The sequence below is a fragment of the Calliphora vicina genome, chromosome 3, assembly GCF_958450345.1.
Source record: "Calliphora vicina chromosome 3, idCalVici1.1, whole genome shotgun sequence".
Taxonomy (NCBI): domain Eukaryota; kingdom Metazoa; phylum Arthropoda; class Insecta; order Diptera; family Calliphoridae; genus Calliphora; species Calliphora vicina.
This window is the reverse complement of record NC_088782.1, coordinates 128047319-128071693: the sequence shown is the minus strand read 5'-3', so window position 1 is coordinate 128071693 and position 24375 is coordinate 128047319. Positions and strand designations below refer to the sequence as shown.

Below are 24375 nucleotides of genomic sequence, written 5' to 3'. Positions count from 1 at the left end.
AAATCAGCAAAATCGGTCCACAAATGCCTGAGATATGAGGAAAAAACCAAGACAACCTCGATTTTTGACCTATTTTTGAACTATATCTGGATTACTAAGACATTAATATAGTCAATATGGATATCTAATGATAGATATTTCAAAGACCTTTGCAACGACGTACATAAGACCATAGTTGGACCTACAATGGGTCAAAATTGGAACAAATATTTTTTAACCCGAATTTTTTTTCCAGCTAAAAATTAAAAAACCAAAATTTTTTTTTTTAAATTTAAATTTAAAAAAAAAATTAAAAAGAAAAATTTTAAAAAACATTTCGAAATTTTTTTTACCTAAAAATAATTTTTTTTTACCTAAAAATATTTAAAATTTGTATTTTTAAGTATAATTTGGTGATAGGTATATAAGATTCGGCACAGCCGAATATAAAACTTTTCAGTTTTGGGGGGGATGAATTTCCCAGTTCCTCCCTCCTGGATCCGCGACTGGTGTGGTTATTACCCACCTGAAAGCAGATTTGTGTATGCATTGTTCTGTTTAATCATTCCCTTACACATCAGCATCTAGGAAGCACTTTTTTCCAAGTACATAAAACAAATGCTTTTTTTCTTAGCATATATTGTTGAAATAAATCTTCTAAACTAATGCGAGTACCTTTATTTAAGTATAAATAGTTATTTACTCTTAAAAAAAACAACCTACATTTGTTGTTATTTTCATACTTTCCAGTAAAAATTCAATTTGTTTTATGCTTTCTATGACAATACATCTATTTGAGGTCAAACAAATAAGAAATTCTTTTTCTTTCTAATAAACATATTTTATTAAAGCAACACTTGATTAAATAATTGAATTGCATTTTATTATTTATGTTTTCTGACAAATTTCTGTTAAATAAAAATGATTATTTTATTAAAGAAATTCGTTTAAACAAAATTGTCTACAAAAACGAAATTAATTCTCTAGATTAAATAATATTTTCAATAGTTTTCTTTACTGTAAAAGGCTACATTGTGAAAGTGCAACAATATGTTACATTTTTGAAACTCAAATGTTGCCCTTTTCTTGCCCTTTGCACTTTTGGTGAGTGATTTTCTAAAAAAGAGGAAAAATGGGAACGTGTAACATTTTACATTCTATAGACAAAGTCCTCCTAAAAAATTAAGTATCGCAGGATAAACAAACTAAACAAAAACTTAGCAATTGCCCTTACAATTTAGCTATGATCTTTTCCCATATTTCTGGCAACATATGGATTCCTTTGAGGCCAAGAACGAATCAAGCCAATATCGGATACTCTGTTCCAAATTGAAGCCAGAGCAATGCTTTCAACATTTGCCTTTAAAACTGCAGGGCTAACACATGTGTCTAGAGCGGGCTGTAACAAATGAAAGAAATTCTTTGATATCTACTGATATTGTTACAGATTTGTGTTCTTAGATCGCTTGATAAGAGAGTGTAGTGCGTTGAGAATCATAGAATGTGTGTGTTTAATCAGTAGTATCACACTGGAAAGTGTCAAACAATTGATTTCAAACTCAATTGTTTTAACATTTATTTGTTAATCCGGTTTTTAACACAACAATACATTACAAGGATATTGATGAGGGGACAATTTTTCACTGCCAGAACTAATTTTCTCGTGTTAAAAACTATTTAAATAAAGAACAAGGAAACTTTAAACAAATAATTGTTAGTTAAAGAGTACAATGACCAAGGATGAATAATAAATTGCTGTGATTAATCAATAGTTTAGAAATTAAAAATGTTAAGGTGGATTTTGCAAATTCTGAAACTGGTGTTCCAACAATTTTGCTTTGATTTCTATGTTGAAAAAGTGAAGGAGATTAATTTGTTTAAGGTTTCAAAAGAAAATTTGAAAACTAAAGAAATTTAGCTTAAAATTTAAAAGAATTGTAGTTTATTATTTACTTACTTTTTAGGTTTTTAAAGAAGATTTGTTCAAACAAGTGTGTTGTGAGAAATGATCGATTAACTTCATTTTGGAAATTCTGAAAAATAAAGAAAACAGAACAATAATTAGATTTAGGAGAAAATGATAGATTAAATGTTAAGAATATAATAAAAGAAATCATTATTGTTTTAAATGAATATAAAACCTGGTTTATTTTAAATAAAGCCAAGAGAATCGAAGTGATCTTTAATATAAAACAAATCCAAAATGATGTTTCTGGGATTTAAAGAAGCAATGTTTAATAAATAAACTTTTAAAGAAGTTTACAATATCCCGTAGTTGATTTTTTAAATCTAGTTTTGAATTCCATAGTAATTAATTTAAATTGGCTTCAAAACATCTGCACTGTTTAGTGATCGTTCTCGTGACAAACGATCTTAAACAGTCAGGGATATTAGAATAATTCAATTTTGGAGAAAATATAAGTTAACATTTAGACATTTTAACATTTTAGAATTATAATAAAATTAAATCATCATTGTCCCAATTAAATATAAAACCTGTTTATGTTTGTATAATGCAAAGAGAATTGAAGTGATCTTCAATTGAAAACAAACTTCCAAAATTATGTTTCTGGCATTCAGAGTCGAACATTTTTAATGACTAAATAAGTCATGATTATTTGATATTTTTATCAGTTTAGATTTCATAACATTTTATTTATTTCGCTGGTAGATCTGAATGGTTTTGCGATCGTTCGCATGATAATGATCTTAAACAGTCTGAGAAAAATATCTTAAAGCTAATGCTCAGTGATCATTAGTAGGGGAATATTTTGTGTATCACTGATCATTAGCTATAAAATTACTATTTCCGAGTCATACAAACGATCGCTAAACGATACAGACGATCTGTCGTCGATTTAAAAGAAATGTTATATAATTAAAAAATATGGAAAATATCAACTAAGTGATATTGTTGACTTCATTAGTAATTAATTCATTAAACATTATGCGATCATTCATCACTGATCATTAGCTTTCAAATAATATTCCCAGACGGTTTAGCATCCGAGACATGCGAACGGTTTAGACGATCAGATTTAATTAAAATTTTATAGAATTGAAATAGGGATTACGATAACTTTGATAATCTCTGAAATTTTGCTTTACTATAATATTCCTTGTTCACGATCGGTATTACACGAACGATCGCTAAACGTTTAAGACGCTCCATCAGTGATTTAAGTACAATTTTGATAATGCTGAGTTTTTTAATTTATTTTCAAAAAAATGCCAAGTGATTTCACTTCATTTCTAATCGTTGTCATGCCAACAATCGCAAAATAAAAAATGTCGACTAAGTGATATTATGGAAGTCGTTCATTTAATAAACATTTTGCGATCTTCTTTATGGCAACATATCTTAAACAGTTAGGATTCATTGTACTAAAGTTCAATCTCAGTAATTATCAAAATAAAATTTTATTTAAATTGTTGACAGATCGTCGGAATAGTTAAACGATCGTTTGTATAACATCGATCTTAAACAGTGAGGAAATATTATCTTAAAGCCTAGTAATCATTAGTGAATGACTGAGTGTTTAAGATTCGAGTAATGCAAACGATCGCTAAACGACTCAGGCGATCTGTCGTCGATTTTAATGAAATGTTATAGAATTCAAAAATAGGTAAAATATCAACTAAGTAACTAATTCATTCTTTAGTAACTAATTCATTTAGCGATCGTTAATCCTGACTAATGATCACTGAATCAATAGTCAGGAAATATTTCGATCATCACTGATATTTAGCTTTAATATAATATTTCCTGTATGTTTATGATCAAAAGCAGACAAACTATCGCTAAATGTTTCAGAAACGCTGGCTATATAATATACCTACAATTTTATAGTTTCAAGCTAATGCTCTGTGATTTCAATTTATCTCCAACTACAATTTTACCAAAAACTTCAATGTAATCAAACACTAAACCAGCCATAATTAATCACTTAAAAAAAGCCGTGATCTCTGTTGAAAGATTTGGCTATAAATAGACACTTTTACACAGTTTCTAACGAAATCACAGGTATGAAATTTTTTTTCATGAATCATTAAATAAATCATGATCATACAAAACAACTAATATTTACACACTCAACAACTACAAACACCAAAAACTAAACAAATCGAAATGAGGTGTCAATAAACTTTTTTTTCTTTTCTTTTATTAATTTATTAACACTCATTTATTATACAACTGATCTAAACTCTTTTGCCATTATTATGTGTGGCTAAAGGGAGAGAGGGCAGCAAGATCAAACAGTTCTTGCTACTTAATGTCAAAATGGTGAGAAAATCTTTATAAACAAAATTCTTTGGCTCCCAGAGATTTATAAACAATAATTTGACAACAATGGAACACAATTGAAATGCAGATGTTAAATAACAATTGTCAGGAATTTACTATTTACCAGAGCTGTAAATGAATCACTCATTTTTGAATTAATTCGCGAATCATTCACACAAAAAAATGAATTGAATGAAATTTGAGTCAATTCAAATGAATTTGGTAAAAATGAATTGCAATTCGTTTCCAATTCAAATGAATTGAATTGATTTTGAATTAATTCAAATGAATTTGGTAAAAATGAATTGCAATTCGTTTCCAATTCAAATGAATTGAATTGATTTTGAATTAATTCAATTCATTTACAATTCATTTGAATTGAATTGATTTTGAATTAATTCAAACGAATTAGAAAAAAAATTAGCAATCCATTTCCAACTCCGAAGCGAAATTCGCAGCATATTTAGCAGATTCTTCAATGTCATTAAGTATGCAGTATAATTAATCGACGGTTAAAAAGTCTTCCTTTAAATATAATGCGCCGTTACCATCGTCAGCTGGTGTTGAAAGATTATTTTCGTACGCCTCTATTCTAAACGTGGATTTCTTTCAGATGATAATTTTGAAAAGCTATTGTTGTTTAAGATGAATGATGCATTCTAATTAAATCTAATTAGCCTTATTTATGAAACTCAATTGTGTTTTGAACGACATACATTGTTATTTTTCCTGATTTTTGATTATTTTTGGAAGATAGTTTTATTTTTTTGAAATAAATATAATATAAATATTAGCAAAAAGTTTATTGTTGGGTGGTCGTGGGTCAAAAAATATCAAAAATTATTAATTGCTTCGTGAATATTAAATATGTTTTGTCGTTCAGTGTATTTCAAAATGAAAATCAGTTCTTCTTGAAGATAAACTCCAAACACCATGTTTTCATTGATCAGGCGCGTATACAGGACAAGGCTTTTCAATTTTTGTACTGGATATTTTCATTTTGGTAGGAGAAATCTTTCATTCCCCCTAGAGATCTGCTCTTGAATTTGATTGATTGCAACTCATTTTTGAATCATTCATTTGAATTGCTAATTCTTTTTTCTAATTCATTTGAATTAATTCAAAATCAATTCAATTCAAATGAATTGTAAATGAATTGCAACTCATTTTTACAAATTCATTTGAATTGGAAATGAATTGAAATTCATTTCTGCCTAATTCGTTTGAATTGATTCAAATTTCATTCAATTCATTTTTTCAATTCAATGAATTAATTCAAAATTTAGCTAATTCATAATGAATTAAAATCAAAAAAGAATGATTCATTTACAGCTCTGCTATTTACTACTGATTGTAAACGATATTTGTAGTACCAGTAAATGAACAACTAACTATTGGTTTAATAAATAAAGTCATAGTCATCATAGTTGTCTCTAATGAATTATGTTGCTGGTAAATAAAACTTTTTTTGTATTTTATTATTTATTTAGAGAATGTACAATGTATGTATGTTTAAATAGTTGTAGTGTAAAGTAAGTACTGCTTACTATTCATCATTTGAATAGACCACATAAATGTGTAAATATTTAAATAGCTATTTGTTAATTGCCATAACGGACAAACAAAATATAAGCAAAATGTTGGAAAAAAAAACTGATTTATGGTTAAAATAAAATAAAAACTTTACAAACTTTGAAACAGCGTTTGCACTGGTTGACATTCTTTGAAACTCCAACAAAATCTTTAGTTTTTAATAAAAATTTCCTGGCAGTTTTCACTTCTAATGTAAAGAACATGTTTATCTACTCATAAATATTATGCAAAGGTTAACTTTAAATGTTCTTAGCTAATTTTTGTAACACACATTGAAAAACTTACACACCTTTACGCAAACATTTTGTAAATTGAAATCGAAGGTATCTGAGAGTTTCATTTGCCAAAAACCAATCACTTTTTTATTTATTATTTTATCTGTGGAAACTTTAAATGCTAAATTTTTAAATTTATGACCGAGTTTCAAGTGTTTGTTAAAACTATGAATTCATAAGCAAAATTACTAATAGAGGTTTTACTTATTAACTACAAATTTAAAATTTATGATCGAGTTTTTAATGATTTTTAAAACTTTGTATTCATGCTCAAAATTATAGGATATTTCCTATTAAAAAACAAGTAAGAGAGCTATATTCGGCTGTGCCGAATCTTATATACCCTTCACCAAATTATACTTTAAAAAAAAAATTTTAAATATTTTTAGGTAAACAAAATTTTTTTTCAAGTTGTTTTTTCGATTATTTTAATTTTTTTTTTTAAATTTATTTTTTTTTTTTTTTTTAATTTTAAAATTTTTTTTTTGGTTTTTTAAATTTTTTTTTTGTGAAAAAAAATTCGGGTTTAAATTTTTTTTTTCGAATTTTGACCCATTGTAGGTCCAACTTACTATGGTCTTATATACGTCGTTGCAAATGTCTTTGAAATATCTATCATTAGATATCCATATTGTCTATATTAATGTCTTAGTAATCCAGATATAGGTCAAAAATAGGTCAAAAATCGAGGTTGTCTTGGTTTTTTCCTCATATCTCAGCCATTTGTCGACCGATTTTGCTGATTTTAAATAGCAAAATTCTCGAAAGCATGTCTGACAGAATTATTGAAGATTTGGATCCCGAAGATATGGGGTCTTTAGAAAATTGATTTCAACAGACAGACAGACCGACGGACTTGGCTTAATCGACTACGCTATCTATAAGGATCCAGAATATATATACTTTATAGGGTCGGAAATGAAAAATGTAGAAATTACAAACGGAATGACAAACTTATATATACCCTTGCCACTCATGGTGAAGGGTATAATAAATATTTATGTTCAAAATAATTTTATATTTCCTATTAGAAACTAATTCGCATGATTTTATGGCAAATAATTTGACGGACTACTACTATGAATGTCTGTTTGTGTTACTTATAGGATCCTCTTGAATTTTTTGCTGTATATTCCTCTAAATCTGGAATTAACAATAGGCTACATTTTATTTTGAAATTTCAAGTGGGCGTGGCACTTCCCATACAAACAAAATAGTTATTATGGAATATCTAGTGAAACTGGTGAACTATATTTCTGAAAGCCTCAAATCTTCGCGGTAACATTGTGCGAATCTTGGCTGAGAATGGGCGGAATTGGAAACATGGGCGTGACACCATCTAATCCAAGTATATAGTTATTTTCGAATATCACTGTGAAAGTCTTCAAACTTTCTACGAATCAATTTCTTACCATTAAATAACATCAATTTGAACTACCCCCCGTTGCAACAGACATATGACAACAAAGTAACATATGCAAATGTACTTAGAAACAACCAAACTCAGCCGCAAGTCCGTCAACCCCAAAACGAAAATATGAACCCAGAGGTAAGAGAGCAAACGCCAATTTTCAATTTTACCCGACTAGAATCTACAATAGAAACTCTTGTGCAATCGGTAAATAACTTTACAAACTCAATGAGTAACATGATGCAAGAAATGCTTAAGATGCAATCAATGTTATTGCAGGCTGTGCTTAACAGACCATGAACTGCCTAAGAATATGTTTTTGGAATGCAAACGGCATACGCCAACACAAAAACGAACTCGAATATTTTTTAAGAAACCAACAAATTGATGTAATGCTGGTTTCTGAAACTCATTTGACGTCCAGAAGTTCCTTTCGAATAAATGGATATGTAATATATGACACCAAAGATCCCAGAGGTAGAGCATGCGGAGGCTCGGCAATTTTAATAAAAGCTCGAATAAAACACTACTTAATGTGTGATTTTTGCGAAGATTATCTTCAAGCTACTACAATCTGTCTTGAAGATTTTCATCGAAACTTAGTGATTTCATCGATATACTCACCCCCAAGATTCTCAATTACAGAAAGTCAATATAATAGATTTTTTAAATCACTAGGCCCCCGTTTCCTGGCTGCTGGCGATTATAATGCTAAGCACACATTCTGGGGATCACGACTGATTACCCCTAAAGGTCGTGTTTTGTTCGACTCAATTTCTAAAATGGGTTTGCATGTGCTTTCGAGCGGCCAACCTACTTACTGGCCTACTGACCCACGAAAAATACCGGATGTTATTGATTTTAGCGTGATGAAAAATATTCCTAGAGAAATGATTCAAATTGAATCCTCGCTGGAACTATCTTCAGATCACTCACCCACTATTATTACTTTATTGAGCCCCCTAGAAAATGTATCCCCGACTGGTAATTTAGCGATGGCAGGCACAAGAATAAATTGGCTCAAATATAAAAAATACCTCAGTACACATTGCTCGGAAAACATACCGCTAAGAACACCAGAAAACATCGATCACTCTCTTATCAATTTCGATAAAAATCTCAGAATGGCTGCTCAACATGCTACCCAAACACCCCGACAATTCAGATATAATAGAATTAATTCTGCAGATGTCGAACGGCTCTTAAATGAAAAAAGAAGATTTCGAAGAGAGTGGCAATTGCACAGATCCCCCCAACTAAAATCGAAGCTTAAAGATTGTATAAAAAGACTTAAAAAGCTCTTGGAATTTCGAAAAATGGAATCATTGAATAAATATTTAGAAAGCCTGGACGCAACCCCGCAATCGGATTACTCATTATGGCGAGCAACAAAAAATCTTAAAAGACCAGTTATATATAAGTCCCCCTTGCGAAATTCAAGTGGTGGTTGGGCAAGAAATGATACTGAAAAAGGGAATCTGTTTGTTAATCATTTAAAAAAAGTATTTACACCGAACACATCAAACGAAGCAATTGAGTTGCCACCTGTTGCACCCTATTTTGCAGCAGCCGTACCCCTACGTTTTGAGATTCGAGAGATCGAAAATGCTATTGCTGATTTAAATCCCAAGAAAGCGCCTGGTATGGATAAGATCAGCAACAAGATGCTTATGGAGCTACCCCGGATAGCAATAAAAATAATTCTTTTTATTTTTAATGCTATATTACGACTTGAATATTATCCTCCAGAATGGAAGGTTTCACTGGTTACCATGATACCCAAGCCGGGAAAAGATCACACAAAAGTAGAATCATACAGACCCATCAGCCTATTGTCTAATATATCAAAGCTATTTGAGAAGATACTTATGAACAAGTTGTACCCGATGTTAACTGAAAACAATTGTATTCCGAATCATCAATTTGGATTTAGAAGAAAACACAGTACTATCGAACAAACCCATAGACTTGTAAATATGGTGAGAAAAGCGTTTGAAGAAAAGAAATACTGTTCTGCACTCTTCATCGACATCTCTCAAGCGTTTGATAAGGTATGGCATGCTGGATTAATATACAAATTGAGTCAAAATTTACCGGCAAACACACATAAGCTGTTGGAAAGCTATTTAACTGGTCGAACATTTAAGGTTAAAGAGGGAAACTTTTTAAGTACTGCACAACCCATTGAAGCTGGAGTCCCCCAAGGCAGTATCCTGGGACCTTTTTTATATTTGATGTATTCGTCTGATATGCCAACTAACAATCGCACTCATACATCAACATTTGCTGATGATACTGCTATTCTAAGCATTCATGAAAACCCTCAAGAAGCGTCTCGTCACTTACAAAACCACATATTTGAATTAGAAAAATGGTTAAAACAATGGAAAATTAAAGTCAACGAGCAAAAATGTACACACATTACATTTACATTGCGTAGAGAATCATGCCCCCCTATTCATATCAATAACCAAACAATAATTCAACAATCGGAAGTGAAATACCTCGGAATACATCTCGATCGTCGCCTTACATGGAAAAGTCATATAGATGCAAAGTTGACTCAAATGAAATTGAAATCAATTCAAATTAATTGGCTTATTGGCAGAAACTCCACGCTTAGTTTAGATTGTAAACTTCTACTTTATAACATGATCATAAAACCGATATGGTGTTATGGCATACAGTTATGGGGCACGGCCTCAGCGTCAAATGTAGAAAAGATCCAAAGACGCCAAAACAAGTTTCTTAGAATGATCACAGTTGCCCCCTGGTATATCAAAAACGCGAATATACACAAAGATCTAAACGTGCCCATTGTAAAAACTGAAATCTCGAAAAACGTACAAAAATATTTAAAAAAACTTGAAGTTCACCCAAACCCGCTGGCCCGCAACATATTAGATAACCGTGGCCACTCTCGATTAAGAAGGAGGGACACAGCAGACCTAATCTAGAAGGAAGAATGCCAATTTAACCAAAACAACCATGAACACAAAATTTTTTCGTCCGGCACTGGCTGGACTAATTAAATAATAATATTAGATATAAGATTTGAACCACTTATTGTTAGTTCATTAAATAATGAAGATACAATAAATAAATGATGAAAAAAAAAAAAAAAAAAAAAAAATTTCTTACCAGTGCATGAAGTGCAACTAAAACTGGTACAGATCGGAATAGGGGGTGTGGCACCTCCCATATAAAATAAATAGATATTTTCGAAAATCTGGAGCAAGTCTTCAAAGTTTGCCCGAATATCACCCTTATTATTCTACATAGTTTGAGTGAAAATGGGCACAATGTATTAGTGGGCGTGGCACCTCACATTCAAAGTAAATAGTCAGTTAGAATATCCGAAAATATATGTATAGTGAATGTCTTCAAACTTTATATGAATTAATTCGATATCACGGCATGAAGTTTAACCAAAAATGGGAAGGAACAGAGGGGTGAGTCACCTCCCATACAATGTAAGTAGTTATTTCCAAATATCTTGAGAACTATAATTGCGAGATTCTTCCAACTTTGTCCGAATAGCTCTCTTATAATTTCACATAGTTTGAATGAAAATGGTCGGGATTGGATTAGTGGGCGTGGCACAAGCAAATACAAAGTAAATATTTAATTTCGAATATCTAGAGAACCATAATTGTAAAAGCATTTAAAATTAAATCAAATTTAAGAGGTATTAACAAAAGAATGCAATCTTTTCGGCTAAAATTGTGTTAACTTAATTCACAATTATACAACCCATTTATTAAAAGTTCTGGTCGTAATTTTTTTGCTAAAAATCTACGCCAAGAAGTAGATGGAAAAACGAAACAGTAAAGAATTTATATTTGTCACCATTTACACACTGACAAATATGTGCAGTAACGGTTATCATAAGCTAAAATCTAGATGTTGACATTACTTTCAAGTACGTTCACCAAAAAACAAAATCAAATAAAAAACTTCAAAAATGCGACAAAATGCAAAACTAGTATTTAAAGAAAAATCTTACAAATATAAAAATTAGCAATAATAAACATTTATGCTCTTTTTTGCATTAAAAACTCTTAAATCTCAAAAATTTCTTAAACGATCTTACTGATCGTTATGTACTCTCATGCTCTTAGTTTACAATTGAAATTTTTTAAAAATACCCCAGTGTTTAATATGGCAGATACTTAATTATAATTGTAAAATGTTGCTGTTTTATTTTGTTGTATTTATTTACTTTAAAGCATGAGTCAAAAATCAAATAAACAACTGATCTTTTGCTGCTTACATATAAATTTTAAAATTGTAAATGTATTTAAATCTGTTTACGATCAGTTTCATATGTGTTAGAGTAAGTAGACAGACATATCTGTGTGTGTTTGTTTTTGGGTGGCTTCCTAGTAATTGTTGAAATTATCTGTTCAATGGTAAATTACCATTTAACTGATAATCACACTTTATTTAGAGAGAATCCCCGTTTAATTATCTTTTTGCTGTTACTGTTTGTTGTATTTTTTTTTTCTTTTTCTTTTTATGAATGATAAATGATGTGTTTGTGGCTATAGCTGGTAATTAGTTGTTGGTTGTTTTAAAATTTAAATGTCGTACAAATTTCCAAATACGAAAAAAACCTATTTAGAATACAAGTGTTCTTTAACCCATAACCAGACACCTGTTGTTTTGTTTTGAACAGCGTTTAAAGGTTTCTCTTTTGGTTATTCAAAAACTGTAAAAATCAAAACCTTAACATCTTTTGTTAGAATCTAAGTATTTTTGTTTTGAATCCCCACAATAACAAAATAAAAATAAAATGCACTGCACAGTGGGCCTGCATCAACATATATTGTGGAAATAAATCAGTATTTTCTCACTGAATGATCCGAATGATATGAAATTTCACTTCGACAAAGCGGAGGAGTATTTGAGTTTAAGTTTTGACGATGGACCACATAGACCCCACAGCAGCGGAGTTGTGGTTAATCAAAGTAGGGCATCTCAGTTATGCAGGATTCTTAAACGAATATTGCGGAAATAAACCTTTTATTTCTAACTGGCTTGACATGAACTTAGGCAAAGCAAATGTAGTATTTTTACTACTTTTTCAAAAAGTTATTATTTTTGCTACTTTTTTCTAAAACGTGGTATTTTTACAACTTTTTTTCAAAAAGGGAATTAATTACTACATTGTAGTATTTTTACTACTTTTTTCAAAAAGGTAGAATTTTTACTATTTTTTTTCAAAAAGGAAGTATTTTTACTACTTTTTTAAGAAGTTAGTATTTTTTCTACTTTTTCGAAAAGGTAGTATTTTTACTACTTTTTTCAAAATTATAGTATTTTTACTATTTTTTTCAAAAACGTCGAATTTTTACTAATTTTTTCAAAAAGGAAGTATTTTTAATACTTTTTCAAGAAGGTATTACTTTTACTACTTTTTCAAAAAGGTAGTATTTTTACTACTTTTTTCCAAAATGTCATATTTTTTCTACTTTTTTCAAAAAAGGTAGTTAATTACTACATTGTAGTACTTTTACTACTATTTTTCAAAAAAGGTAGTACTTATTACATCGTAGTATTTTTACTACTTTTTTCAAAAGTTATGTATTTTTACTACTTTTTTCAAAATGATAGAATTTTTACTAATTTTATCAAAAAGGAAGTATTTTTACTACTTTTTCAAGAAGGTAGTATTTTTAGTACTTTTTCAAGAAGGTAGTATTTTTTCGGAAAAGGTAGAATTTTTACTAATTTTTTCAAAAAGGAAGTATTTTTACTACTTTTTCAAGAAGCTAGTATTTTTCAACTTTTTCGAAAAGGTTTTTATACTTTTTCAAAAACGTGGTATTTTTACTACTTTTTTCAAAAGTTATGTATTTTTACTACTTTTTTCACAAATGTAGAATATTTACTAATATTTTCAAAAAGGAAGTATTTTTACTACTTTTTCAAGAAGGTTTTTACTTTTTTCTACTTTTTCGAAAAGGTAGTATTTTTACTAATTTTATCAAAAGTTATGTATTTTTACTACTTTTTTCAAAAAGGTAGAATTTTTACCAATTTTTTCAAAAATGAAGTATTTTTACTACTTTTTTCAAATTTATAGTATTTTTACTTCTTTTTCAAGAAGGTAGTATTTTTACTACTTTTTCAAAGACGTGGTTTTTTGGCTACTTTTTGGAAAATGGGACATGTAGTATTTTTACTACTTTTTTCCAAAATGTAGAATTTTTACTAATTTTTTCAAAAAGGTATTTTCAAGAATGTAGTATTTTTACTACTTTTTCGAAAAGGTAGTATTTTTACTACTTTTTTCAAAAGTTTTGTATTTTTACTTTTAAAGGTAGAATTTGTACTATTTTTTTAAAAAAAGAATTTTTACTACTTTTTCAAGAATTTTTTTCTACTTTTTCGAAAAGTAGTATTTTTACTACTTTTTCGAAAAGTAGTATTTTTACTACTTTTTCGAAAAGTAGTATTTTTACTACTTTTTCGAAAAGTAGTATTTTTACTACTTTTATCAAAAGTTATGTATTTTTACTACTTTTTCAAGAAGGTAGAATTTTTACCAATTTTTTCAAAAAGGAAGTATTTTTACTACTTTTTCGAAAAGTTAATGTTTTTACTACTTTTCTCAAAAACGTGTTATTTTTTAGTACTTTTTTCAAAAAGGAAGTTAATTACTACATTGTAGTATTTTTACTACTTTTTCAAAAGTTATGTATTTTTACTACTTTTTCGAAAAGGTAGTATTTTTACTACTTTTTCGAAAAGGTAGTATTTTTACTACTTTTTCGAAAAGGTAGTATTTTTACTACTTTTTCGAAAAGGTAGTATTTTTACTACTTTTTTCAAAAGTTATGTATTTTTACTACTTTTATCAAAAAGGTAGAATTTTTACCAATTTTTTCAAAAAGGTAGTATTTTTACTACTTTTTTTCAAATTTATAGTATTTTTACTTCTTTTTCAAGAAGGTAGTATTTTTACTACTTTTTCAAAAACGTGTTTTTTGACTACTTTTTTCCAAAAGGTAGAATTTTTACTAATTTTTTCAAGAAGAAATTATTTTTACTACTTTTTTCAAAATTATAGTATTTTTAATATATATTCTAGAAGGTAGTATATATTAGTAACTACTTTTTTCAAAAAGGTAGTATTTCTACTACTTTTTCAAAGAAGTAATGTTTTACAACTTCTTTTTCAAAAAGTTAATATTTTTACTACATACTTTTTCAAATAGAAGAAGTTCAGTTATCAGTTTTGGCAAAGGAACCTTTAGACCCCTCAGAAGAGTGGCGTTGTTGGGTCTCAAACTAGGGTAGATCAGACAAATGCAAAATTATAAACATTTTTGTGGCCCATTTTATGTAAAAATTTTGAATTTAGTGAATTTTTTTGGCGAAAATTTCTCCAAAATCCAGACATGCTAAATTATTAAATTTGTTGTGGCCCATTTTATGTCAAAATTTCGAATTTAGTGAATTTTTTAAAGAAAGTTTCTCCAAAATCCCATTTTGGTGCAACCAAATTACTCCCACAGCATGATATTGCCATGTTTTGTTTTATCACAGTCATTTCCAAAATATTTCACTTCTTTGCCACTGTGCATTTGAAAAAAAGGGTTTAAAAACCATGCTCAGGTATAAAATTGTTTATAAATGAGATGGCTTTTTATAGCTCTCCTCGTTAAGAAAGTATTTTTAGTTGAGAATTTAACCTGTTTGTGTTGTTTTGATGGTTTGTTTAAATATAAATAACATATTACACATTTGAACCAACAAATATTGGCTTGTGAATTCCAAATTCAACAAAGTGCAAGGTAACCTTAAATAATTAATGCAGGGTAAAAGCAACTTCGTAAAATTTTCAAAAAATTTTGAAAAGTATTTCAAAAATCTTTAACTAAATTAAAAAATATTATATTTTTATTTAAATAAAATTACCATTTTCTAATTTAATTGAAACTGCAAATTTAGCTTTGTCTTCCGAAAGAAATCTCAAAATATCTTTTACATCCGAAACAACTTCTCTCTTAACCCTTTATTTATACAAAAATAATCTTTTCAGCATAAAGGAACAACAAAAAATACCACAAAATAATCAAAACCAAAAAAAATATTTCAAAATGTAGGACAACACCTCAAACTGAACAACTAAACGTCAGTCAAATCTCAACTCCCTGTCATTTTTTATGCTGTTTTCATCATTGAGATTGCAAAGTGAACCCAAAGTGAGTGTCTCTAACTGACGACTTTATAACCAAAAACACAGAGTAAAAAAAGAGAATGTTGAAATCATGCTGTTTTTTTTAGAGAGCCACCATTGAAATTATACAACTGCATTAAAATTTAAATAAAAAAAAAAATAATAAATTCAAACACAGCAATAACAGAATTTTTAGTAATGCGACTAAAATCGTTGACGTACATTTTTTCTTATATAGAGATATAGAGAAGAGAAGCCAAAGATCGTTGTTGATCATACTCTCATACAGATGTAAATTAAAAAAATAATAATAATGAATTGCATGTACGAGTAAAGTAGTATTTCTTTTTTTATTACTTGGCCTATACGTGTGCCTCTGATTGCAAACGTTCCGTTTCGTCTGTCTGTCTGCTTTACCAGAGAATTTTAACTCGCTTGGTTTTTCCAATAATGTCATGCTGATTGTAAAAGTGGGGGGATTTTTTTAATTTTTTTTTTGTTTTTCTCAGCTTATTGCTGTTGCTTTATTAATATTTTTTTTTTGTTTAATAAATTCTGTATCTGCATTTTGTTAATTTTTTTGGTAGTTGTTGTGAAAAGCTTAATTTTTTTTCAAAATTCCAGAGAGACCGGTTTTTCTGACAGCTGAGAAGAGTTGGTAGTTTATAATTTTGAGAGAAAAGTAAAGAGAAAAGATTGCAAATTATTATTGTATGTTTAGAAATGAGTAAGAGTTCTTTCGTAATTTAATAAAACCAAAATGAAAAAAATACTTTTTAAAAACAAATATTTATCACAACTTTGTTGAATTAAAGAGAGATCGGTTTAGAACAGTGATCGTCATTAAGATAACACGGAATATGGATTATAATAAAACTTGGTTCACATGGTAGCTAGCAGCATACCAGCAATCGACTCGATATGTTTCCATTTTGAGACAACCTTACCACTCAATGAGATCGCTGTACTAGAACAAGACTAGATGCTTGAGAATGAGTACTAGATCTGACCATTTAAGTTATCAAAATGGTCTCATATGTAGATGTTCCTGATATCTCAGATAAAACAGACATAGCAGCAATAAAATCTTAAGTTCAAATCATACAACTGTATGGTAGAAATACTTTTTTGTGAATTTTTTATTTCGATGTAAAACACTTAAGTTAAAATTGCTTCTGAAAGGTTCAAAAATGTATCCTCCTCTCCGCGATTCCGACTGCTGAGACAATAACTGTTGGAAGAAAGTTTAAGTCTGCATACAGATCATCCAGTGATCGCTAACAGAGCCTTTAGTTTCAGGGGTTGTATAGTGAGTTGCTCAATGTTGTCATGTTCCATTTTACTTCATCAATTGCTAGCCTTCTGAAGATAGTGTTTGAAGGTTTCGGTTTAAAATAGTTCCAAGAGTTTTTGCGACATATTCTGCATCTCAGACATTTATAGCGGATACTTAACGGACCAGTTGGTTGGCCGGATCATTACCGTAGTAGTCTCTATGTGCAGGGACTTAAAATAGCTATCAGATAGCCTGAACAACGTATTGAGAATATTAACCCTTGTTCATCACAAAGGACACCAGAAAAATGCCTCCCTGATCGCGTAAATCTCAATCAGCTTTATTTGGAAAACACATCAAGAACTTGAACCCTAGTTAATCCTATAACCATCAGTATCATGTTAACACTATCCCTGATCCCCTCCATTTCTTTCCGAAAGGAATAATAACTTTCAACAACCTATCAAATTCGATGAGAGGGGTTTGGATGTAGAAGCGATAGAAGCTAGGTCCTTTTACAATATTTAATCTGGGGGTTCTGCAAGATAAAGTCCATGGAATTGTGCTACTTCTTCTGGGTGGGTCCACAAATCTACTGGACGTAGTGAAGTAGCGCTGGCTGGACAGTTGAAAATGTAGTCATGGGGACCCTGAACACATGCTGGGCATAAGTTGAGGACGGCACGGTCTATGCGGGACCAGAAGGCATTAAGCCTGTTGCTCCATCTTAGTTGTGCCAGAACGACTCTTGTTTTACGCGGTAAAACTTTTTCGACGTCTGCTATCGGTGGTGGGCGACCTCCAAGTACGACATTCATACGGTATCCTGCTACCGCGGAATTCATGGCGTCTCTATGAATGTCGTTCAAAGCTATCAAATACGAGCTGCGATCAAATGGATCCTGCACATACCTCTGTATGCTCTCCTCGTATTTTCTAAGGTGCTGTCTGACATGCCTCGGGGGAGACTCCAACTGTGTGATGTCGAAGTTTGGATGACACCTCCGGTGACATCCCAGAAGTAATTGTTGCGTCAGCATGACGTTATATTCCCTTACCGGTAGAACCTTAGTTTCCTCGGAAGGAGGTGTTCGGAGATAATTTGGAGGTTGCCTGTGACGGTCCTTAAGGCTGCATTTTGACAGCTTTGAATATTTCTCCACTGAGTATTACTTAACGAAGGCGACCACACTGAAGCAGCATAGTTAACCACTGACCGGCCAATCGTCTTGTAGGTTGCTAGCAAGGTTTCTTTGTCCATACCCCAAGTGCTGCCGGCTAGTGCCTTGAGGACCTTGTTCCCCCAAGATTTTCGGGTGGTTCACTGTGGTGGTGATAGCTGCAGTTTACGTGCAGTGAAGAAATTGTGGATTTCGTTGAGATAACCATTTACCAAACCGAAAAGCTCATCTACGTTGTGACCTGTCGCCAAGATGGTTTAGTCGTCCGCATAGGTGATAACCTCCACACGCTGTGGGGGCACTGGGAGTTTAGTTAAAAAAACTAGATTCTTGCGTGAACAATTGTTGCAGATCTCTAGCATCCAGAGGCACTAAGTATTGGAGTTCTATTGGATAGCTAGTGCGTAGTGATCTCTGAATAGTGCAATGCAAGTAGATCTCTGAATTCTGTTCAACTGATCCACAACATATTTCCATTCTATTGAGATCCAACAAACTAGAAATCCAAAAGTCACTATTGGGCGTATTACTGCGCTGCAGCACCATTTAAACAGTTTAGAGCTCAAGTTGGAGGGAATATGAACCTATAAGATTATATCAGAGTCCGTAGAAAGGTGTTATGAAGTCAAGGGTTTTGATTTAGGAGAGAGCGAAGCATATACAATATCCATTCATGTCCAAACATTCTAGATCTCCAGCATGCAAATGAATGTGAATATAGCAATTAAGTAAAACACTATTGGAGTGTTCAGAGTCTCTGAAGAACTGGAGTGTAGTGCACCATGATCCCAAATACAAGCAGTTCTCTGAATTCTGCACAGAAGATGCACAGTTTAGAGCTCAAATTGGAGGGAATATGAACATAGAAGATTATATGAGGAGCCGCAGACCAAAAGGTACTTTGTTGAAAATTTTGGAAAATTGACTTTTTCTAGAAGATTTTAACAACAAAAAATTCGAAAATGTACCTTTTGTTCTGCGGCTCCTCATATCAAACTCCGTAGAAAGGTGTTATAAAGTCAAAGGGTTTGATTTAGGAGAGAGCGAAGCATATACAAGATCCATTCATATCCAAACACTCTAGATCTCCAGCATACAAATTAATGTGGATATAGCAATTAATTAAACCACTATTGGAATATGCAGACTCTCTCTCAGAGTGTAGTGCATCCATGATCCCAATACAAGCAGTTCTCTGAATTCTTCACAGATGAATTACAACATATCTCCTTTCTGTTGCGGTCCACCAAACTAGAGCCATACATTTAAAAGATCCTTGAGAGTTCACATGTGGATGAGATAAGCACAAGCCCTCTTAACTGTGTACTCTATGTTCAGTTTCCATGATAATTTCCAGTCCAGAATAAGATTCAGATATTTTGCACTGTCCCTTACAAGAAGATTACAGTACCTTTACCGTGGTAGTCTGAAGTTTAGATTGAGATGGTTGGGAAGTTTTAACTCATTCGCTTAGTCCAGACCCGGCCCCATCCGACTACTATTTGTTCTTATCGATGCAGAACGCTTTATCTAGGATATGCTTCACTTTGGAACATAGTATCCGATATTGGCTTGATTCGTTCTTGGCCTATATTCTCTGGATATATTCTATATTAAGTAAAATCCTCTAAATTGTCATCACTTAAAGCTCAGTTGTTAATAAATTTCTTAACCAAAAACCATTTTACACTTCTTACATAGCTGTTATTAACTCTTTCTCTTACAATTTAAAAAATATGCTATGATTTTATTCTTCTCCATTTAGTACAAAATGAAAGACTCAACTCCAGCAAGCCAAACAGCTACAAAATTTATCTCATTTTGAGATACAGCATTTTTAGTTTATAAACTTTTATTTCTTTCTATCCATATAAAGGCAGTATGTTACACAAGTCATTATTATTACGCCGCTTTAAAACCGGATCTCTTCACGTTTATAATTTTTTTTACATTTTTTTTCTTTTGCTTTTCAAATTAAAAAGTACATTCACTTTATGGCATACGAGCAAAAAAAATAAAACTAAACAAAACACACAAATAAAATTTCAGATACTTTGTGATATTAATACTTTATTAAACAAAATACAATATATAAAAATAAATAAATATAAAAAAGAAAATAAAATATAATAAATAATTAGTATGAAAAGCAAACAACAACTTACAGCAGCTCTGCTGACACCAACACCGCCACCTACCAACACCAACCAACCAACCATCCAACCACTACAACTACCAAAAACAGCAAACAAATGAAGAGAGAAATCCATAAACAATAACAACAAAAACAACACTTATAAATAAAATAAATATCGATCGTGAAAAATGTAAAATGGCCATTAGGGAATATTAATTAAAATTTAATTAATCAACAAAAATATAAATACATAAAAAACAACCTAAAAACTTATTAATAAAAAGTCAGTGATCTTTATTTAAACTTTTAACATAAGTTAGAGTTTAAACAAGGTTTAAACCAAGAGGATGCTGCTGTGATCACTAAAGTAACTTCAGTAACTTCAAATTATAGCGGTTTATGTTGGGAAAATAAAAAGGAAAAGATTAATATCTTGTTTGAGATCAAAAAAAAAACAAAAATAATAATCCACACGTTTTAGTATATATGAACATAAACATTTGTATAGCAGGTTTTATTTTTATTTTTTGGGAAGATTTAAAGTTAAATTTTTAACATTTACCTAAATTGGGTTAAAACAAACAAGTTTATTTCTGTTTTATTTGTGTAGTCAACCAAAATGTTTGACAATTTATTGTTGCAGACAAGATCTATATTAAAGTTAATAGGTTTTTTTTTTGTTTGTAACAAAAAGAAAACATGTCAAGAAAGATAAACACTGCAGCTTTAAATTATAGCTTAAATTTTAAAAATTAAAATCATGAAAATCTGTTATTAACCTTCAAACTAAATAAGTTATCGGCTAAGGAGAACATAAAAGAAAACTTTCATTTAGGAATTTCCAGAAAAAAAAACAAACATAAATCAACTAGACAGTTTAATATTTTTTGAGAAACTGAAACTAAAACTGAAAGAGATAAAAAGATGATCTAAAGATGAAATAAAAACGTAAATAACACTTAGGATAGCTTCATGCTCTGCGACGCATACAACCTTTTTGGGTAGCCCAAATATTAACCCGAACAGTAGCTGGTCCTGGTATGTAACCAATTTTCCTGTTGGATGGCAGACCAAAATACAATATAATGCAGGATAATCAATCAAGGCTCTTCCAAGACTCTTCGCCGTACAATAAGGTGAGGTTTCCAGGCAGCCGCGAAGTGAAGAAAGGAAGAGCAGATTGAAAAAGTTAAAAGGAAGATGTCCGAAGAAAGAGGGAGAGCAGATATTTTTAAAAATTGCGTACCAAAGTGTTGACGGTTATTAGGTCATTCTAAAGAGATCCCCATGTCTGGTCTTTTTAACCAATTACTGCTCCTTATAAAGGCATTAATACCCTCTAGCCTCATATTCGAGAGCTCTGAAAGACTATTTAGGGAACGATGTCCCAGAAACCTTAAGCGTAGATCTCCTAATGCCGGACAGTGACAAAGAAGATGAAATATGGTCTCATTCTCCTCCTCGTTTTGACAACTTCTGCAGAAGTCGTTGTAGGGCAAGGTTGCCAAAAGTGCAGTGTCCGGTTATGACCGCCTCTACAACACTCAATTGTGAGCTTGTCAAGCCAAGAAAAGATATGTTGTTCGTCCACAATTCAGTCGGTGTCATATCATTCTGGTAAAAGTACATGTGGGTTCACAACCCCATCTTGTCTGAGCGACCTCATAATAGAAGTTACTAAGTTGTAGCTTACATTTGGATAACGGAATCCCACATAGGAAATCTATGGCTCAGTCAGGTAGCATGACGTCTTTTTTCGCCAAATCATCAGCAACGCAGTATTATCTCCATGTCCCCGTACCCACTTTAGTACGACTGTTGAATGTCTCGCCATCCTGTTAAGGATGTCCGGAATTCCCTTCGCCGTACAATAACCCATTCATAAATTAATTACAAAGCAATTGCCTAGAGATGCTCACTTGCTTCTACCAAACACAGCACTATTGGGTCTTAACATTGCCCAAAGCATATTTACGATAACTTAAACCACAATATCCAGTAAATAGTCCTGCATCGCTCTCCTTCAGGAACTTAACCAGAGAAAAAAATAATTCAATTTCTAAAAAGTAGATTTCAGACACAAAAAACTCCTCCCAACAGTTTCCAATTTTGAAACGTTTTGTCTTACACCGATTTGTTTTTAGCAATTGACCACTGAACGACTTCCCAATAGCCTTAAAATAAGGATAGTGGAGTAAATTTTCTACAAATACTCAAATTTTTCTAGATAATTCAGTTAACATACACTTTTTTAACCAGGAAATGCATTTCACAATTATTAGTTAAATCTGGTTACGTCAACAGACTTACATCAATCAAGGCTCTCAACTCTAGACTGTCATCTAGTCAAATTTGTCAGAAGTATCGGTTGATTCTCACTGAGACCATAAGATTCACATAAACGGGCTTGAGAGTCTTTGAATGAAATCGTTAATTGGTGGTGACCCATGTAAAATAAGCCTGCAGCTTTACTCCACCGAACACTCCATGAATACATCCCAATATTTGACATCGGAAAGATTCTACTCAATCGTCTCCTCATTGAATGCCTGAAACTTTGAATGAAAGAATTTCCTAGAGTTCTCTTCGTGAATTCCGATTAAACTCAACAACAAATCCTCTTATTATCAGGCACCCTGCACTTTGTCTCCTTAACATACCAACTCCTTAAACTTCTCCTCAAGCAATCAATGAATGTCTGAAACTTTGACTGAATGAATTTCCTGGAATTGTTTCGAGAATTCCGATTAAACTCAAGAATCATACAAATCTTCGAATCCAAACATCTTCTCAAATACTCACTGAAAGCGTTACAATCCGCTTGAATGAATTTTGAGAGGATCGTTTAAATTCGTGAAATTTTGAGTGAATTCCGATACAAGTCAAGCACAAATTCTCTCCCTAAATGCCAAAGGAGAAGAGTTTAACACAGGATCAGAGTAGGCAATGTCTAATCCTCCATTCCCTCAACCATCTCATCAAACACCCACAAAATGCATGATACTACGCCTGCCAAAGGAAATTCATGGTGAATTATGTGTGAATTTTTTAGTAAAAAGCATTGAGCTCAAGTTTAGCCAAACGATCTGCTTGTTCGTTTACAGCATTTCCTTAATGATCAGTCACCCTACATAATATCAAAGCGTGAAGCAAGCTCATCCAGAGATGGCGACCCACCGACCTTATCCCATAATATGATAAAGCTTTTAATTGAGTCTGGGTGTTCGCCATCCCAAAATCATCAAAACCCCTAACTTTCTCCAAAAACATTTGTTGAAAATAAGGAGACAGATATTGCCAGATTATCATGTAACTAAACGCAACATTGAGCTGGTCTACTGCGTTGAATGTTACTTTTGGAGGTCAAAGAGATTACTGTGCTTTTATCTCGGGAAGGTTTGATAATCTTCTTCGTATCAATTAGTTCAAAATATTAAATCATTGTTGTTGAAAAGACATGACATAAATGCACGCTTGAACGAATTTCCTAAAGGTAGCGATGATTTCCAGAAACTGATATTTCAAGATCCTGAAGTGTCTCACCACGAAGTTTAAACGTAATTGGACTGGTCCAGCAAACTCTAACACAAATGAGGAAAGCGTAAATAAATATTTCAAAATCGTAATGGAACTAATCATAAAATTGATGCAGGATTTCAAGACCATTTGGCCTCGTATCAATTGATTCAAGGAAATTAGGAACAAATTAGATCGCAATGATTCAAAAGACATACAATAGATCTTGACAATCGATGAATTAAACATATAAACCCTAATTTTAAGATCACTCTTCATTTGGTTTCAGAGGTCGTTTAAAATCGTTGCTTTGCCTGAAAGTATCGATGATTTGCGGAAACTGGTAATGCAATATCCCATGAAAACTAACCTAACCCGGGAGAGCCAAAAAAAAAAAACAGTTTCGCCTGCCAAATTACTGATATAATCCATCATTGGCTTGTGGATACCTAAAACTACTTGAATGCAGCCAAATAATTGACATCGGAAAGATTCTTAAACTCCTTAATGTGAATAATCCTGAAGAATTGCAAG

General features: G+C 31.5%; 1 long non-coding RNA gene across 1 annotated transcript in view; it reads right to left on the bottom strand.

The window, feature by feature from the left end:
• Positions 1-24375, bottom strand: part of LOC135953243 (uncharacterized) — a 129515-nt gene that overhangs the window by 29808 nt on the left and 75332 nt on the right. Inside the window, exon 2 of the long non-coding RNA XR_010576201.1 lies at positions 1937-2012. This is a non-coding gene — a long non-coding RNA (uncharacterized LOC135953243). The remainder of the gene's footprint in view (positions 1-1936; positions 2013-24375) is intronic.